Consider the following 4,854-nt stretch of genomic DNA (forward strand, 5'->3'; position numbering starts at 1 on the left):
GACCTTCGTGATAGGGCGTCACAAATTTGATAAGCTATCACGAATGTCGTCACACTATTTCTAGCCTGAAATGATGGATTAAAATAGGCATAACTCTTTGCTCCGATATCAGATTTAGGCAAAATTGGTATCGTTGGAAAGCTAATTCAAAGAGATTTTATTTGATATATAGTAAACTACCTAGTTCGTCATATACAACGAGTTATGATCGATTGAAGTTGACCCAAGTTTTGACGCTCACTAAAACTTGAACGGTAGGAAAGCTTTTAACTTGTACTTGAGTTAGGGGACCTCTATGAGCTAAATTCATGCTCAAATAGATTTCCACACTACATAATTGATTAACACACTAAATTTATATAGGATTTGAGGCTTTTGAAACATCCATGCATAGGAATGACAGATTTTCATTCTAGTCTAAAATATAGGGTATTACACTTAATAAGAAGAGCCAATATAGAAGATGAAGTGAGAAATCCCTTGGGCTTCTAAAATCTTGACTCACAATCCTCGGACCATTAGAAAAGGACCTCATTCTGGGTCTATTTGGTCATCAATGTTGCAATAGTTGCAAAACCCTCAACAAACTACCTATGATAACTAGCTAATAAATAAAGCTACAAACTGCTGACAGAGATGTAGGCCTAGCCCAATCGCAAATAGCCTCAATCTCTGCTGGATCCATCATAATCTCATCCTTAGACACCGAGAATGCCATCGACTCCATCCAGAACACACACTTAGATATTTTGGCAAAAAACCTATGATCTCTCAAAGTCTAGAGCAGAATCCCCAAATGCTACACATGATCCTCTCTACTCGTTGAATACACAAAACTATTATCGATGAACATAATTACGAAGAAATTCAAGTAAGGTCTGAACACGTGGTTCATCAAATCCATGAATATTGTTGGGGCATTGGTCAACCCAAAAGACATAAATAGAAACTCATAATGACCATAATTAGTCCTGAAAACTATTATGTCCTCAACCTGAATCCTTAACTAATGGTAACCGGACCTTAAGTCAATCTTAGAGAGCACAGGTGCTCCCTAGAGCTGGTCGAATAAATCATCAATGTGAGGCATAATATGCCTATTCTTCACTGTCACCTTATTAAGATACTTTTATTCAATACACATTCGCAAGGAGTTATCCTTCTTCTTCGTGAACAAGACATGAGCACCCAAAGGTGACACACTCGATCTCATGAGACCCTTACCCAGAAAATCCTAAAGTTGAGAATTCAGCGCTTTAAGCTCAACATGAGACATATGGTAAGCTGTCATAGAAATAGGTTGGGTTCCTGGCTCAAAATCAATAACAAACTCAATATTGCGTTCAGGAGAAAAAACAAGTTGATCAAAGGAAAAAATCAGGAAACTCACGAACTATAGAAACAGAGTCAGGAAAGGGACTCTCTATACTAACATCACGAATATAAGAGGGATAAGACTTGCAACCCCTTGAAATAAGTCTCCTAGTTCAAGCATAAGAAATAATTCCCATTGGCTCACGGTTAATAGATCCCTGCAGTTGACACCCAATTTTGGCTCTCTCTTTCTCTCTAATTAATTTTATCGATGTTATTGGCCCTAACTAATTTTAAAATTAAATAAGAAATAAAACTCGTATTTTTATCTCTATTTTTATAAGTTTTCTAGCTTTCTATCATTTTATAAAATATTTAATATAATTAAATAGTTTAACAAATAAAATAAAATATCTTTAGTGATCGCATTCGCATTTTTTTTCTAATTTTATTCTTTAGGTGATATTGTGACCATATATATTTATACTTTTGTTATATAAAATATATATTTTATATTTTATTATATTCTTATCTCTACATATATATACAAATTATGTCTGAAATTTATATACGTTAAATTAAAAATAATTTTAGAATATGGGAAAACATCGATAAGATTAATTTAAGTAGGAAAGGGTATTCGGGCCAACAATAATCAAATTTTAGTTTTCGAACCCAACTCTTATTTTATAAATTTCAAACAAAGGCTCAAAAATTAGCCAAAATTTTAGTACCATTTCCACGTCCGCTTCACCTTTTTCATCCAACCGACACCGATCAATCTAGTCCGTCAATTTATTTTAAACCCAAAGATCCAAAATTTAAACCTTATAATTTATGTTTATATATACACTTTTTATATTTAACTACTTTATTTGTATAGTTATTTATTTTATTATTATTAAATTTAATCCGCTCGATTAAATGATCAGACAGATAAAAATAATCAGTTTTGATCAGCTTTTACTATATATATTTTATTTAAATATTTTTTTTGGACCGTTCGATCAAGATATCGGACGGACCTAAATTAATCAAAAAATCCAACAAATGCACACCCTTTTATATGGTTTCCCTTTCCAAAAAATCATACACATGCCTCCCCACTTTTCAAAAGAAAATCAGCGAATAGTCTCAATCAGTTTTCCCAAAAAGACAGCCAAACCATCGACCTTCTCCTCCCTCACTCACCACTTTCTTCTTCACCACCACCGGATTGGAAACCCTAGAGTCTAGGCCGCATCATCACCGCCTGCCACCTTTACACGCGGAATCTCCATTTATCATCAATCATCAGCCCGTGAACGGGTGAAATCAGACAGAAACAGGTCCCAAAGCAATACAAGAACCTATTGTAAATTTCAAATCCATCATTAATGGCTCTGAAAAGTCGATTTGGAGGAGATCTCTATTTGAATTTCAAATCTCCGCATTTTTCTTCCTGTTTTTAATTTTTGAGGTTTCAAATTCAGACTTTCAAGTCCGAATTTGTACCTATAAATAGACAACTCTCCATCTCCATGAGGAGAGGTTCAAGACGGAGAGGGGAGAAAAAAAATTCGTGAGAGAAAAAGAAACCAAACGGGTCTAGGAAAAGGGAAAAACACAGAGAGAATTCAAAAAAAACAGCTGAAAAAATCAAAAAGAGAGAAGGGAGAGAGAAAAACAAGTAAAAAAAAAGGGGGCAACAAAAACAGAAGTGAAAATGAGAAATTCTTGAAAAAAAAAAAAGAAAAAACGAGCAAACATTTTTACAAACAAGAATTACAAATTTCGTCACTAGTCGCTAGTTTTTCTTCTCACTTTGATCTGAGTTTGAGTTTTGGGGTTGCTCGAGTTCGGAGTTGAAGTCTTAACGTCGAGCTCCAGTTTTACTGCCCTGGAAAAGGTGCGAATCTCGCCTTTGTTTTTTTTGTTCATCTTTTCTTCATCTCGTTTTGTTTAAAACGTGTAGTTCTATTTTATTCTTAAATTCGGTTGTTGGTTTTTCATTGTCTTTGCGAATAAAAAAAAACTATTGACTTTTTGTGAATTTAGCCCGTGTGTAAATATAACACCAAGTCTGTAAATAGGTGAAAATATGATATTTTTGGCTTCAAATTAGGTTGTGATGGTGTCATTCAATTTTATTTCCTCTTGATTCGGATTTGGAACTGGTGGAAGCGAAAAGTATGAAAATCACCTTGTTTCCTATGTTTCCCTGTTTGGATGTGTATATGTGGATATGTGTATGTTTTCATTCATCTTGTTTTGGGCATTGCATATGTGTTTATTAGTGAATCAGATCATGTGTTTGTCTTAAAGTACATGGCTGTTTTGAGTATGTGAGAGCGATTTCCATCGCTTCTCGACTCTATTGTTATCTTTTCCATCTTAACTTTGTACTCCGTCTTGACTTTGTTGTTATGTTGTATTAGCATTATATCTTTGTCAGGATTATCTACAAGTGTGTGGCGGTATAGATATTAAGATATGTGGCGGTTTTGAAACTCTATTTTTCTATTATTCCTGAAATAAGAACCTTGGTTGCTTTGTGTTTACATGTTGTTTTGGATTTGGGACGAATAAAGTTTTGTAAGAAACTTTCTAGCCTGGCCATAATATGGTTAGATCTCAAATCGGCAGTTTGTTTCCCTCTCTTATTTGTTTGACATTCATGTGAGAGTATGAGTATTCTCAAGGTAGTAGTGACTCGAAAATGTCACAGCCTTGCACAAGTTTTTATGCTTAACATGTTATGTCTTTTAAGATGGTACTTTTACACAGTTAAGTGCACTTTTACGCGAATTTTTTTTACATCTATAAAGCTGCATCACTTTGTTTGATATTTGTAAAATTATCCTTGATATTTTGTATAGGTTTTAATCATTCGTGAAATTGCCTTACTTGTAAAATTGGTATATTGCAGAAACTTTTCCTTCATTTCCTTGGTGTGGATTTCTTAAAGCTTTATTTTGTCTACGTATGTGTTCATTGATAAGGTTCTAATATAATTTTGCTCTCTCTCTCGCAAACTAGATTGAAATCATTAGAAATCTGGTAGTTTAGAAATCATTAGAAATCTGATAGTTTACTTATTTATTATGCGCTCATACATTCGAAATACGACATAGCTGTTGAGTTGCAAGTAATGTGTGACATGGGATAGCTGTACAGTGCCCCTTTGTCCCTCTGTTTCTTATAACTCAATTGAGAATAGCCCAGTTAAATCATGTTGCATGGTGATGGACTATCAACTTAATCTTATTTGTACTGATGCTTAGTTAGTTTATGACAAAATGTGCTTGACTTTCGAATTGTTCTAGTTTGAAGCCTTATTAAGTACTTGAATCTCATGCATTTTGTTTTTGGAGTTATCTTCAGTAATACCCTTGAACCATATTTCATTATTTCAATCTGGTTCAAACTTCATAGTATTCAATTTCCTTATGTGTCGCTCAACTCCTTTGGTTACGAATTATACTTTGTTGTTCATTTACTCTATTCAGATTTGATTTTTAATTCTTCTCTTTCCTTTGATGCATGCGACATGAATTCGAG

The sequence above is a fragment of the Capsicum annuum genome, chromosome 7 (assembly GCF_002878395.1).
Source record: "Capsicum annuum cultivar UCD-10X-F1 chromosome 7, UCD10Xv1.1, whole genome shotgun sequence".
In the NCBI taxonomy this organism is placed as follows: Eukaryota; Viridiplantae; Streptophyta; class Magnoliopsida; order Solanales; family Solanaceae; genus Capsicum; species Capsicum annuum.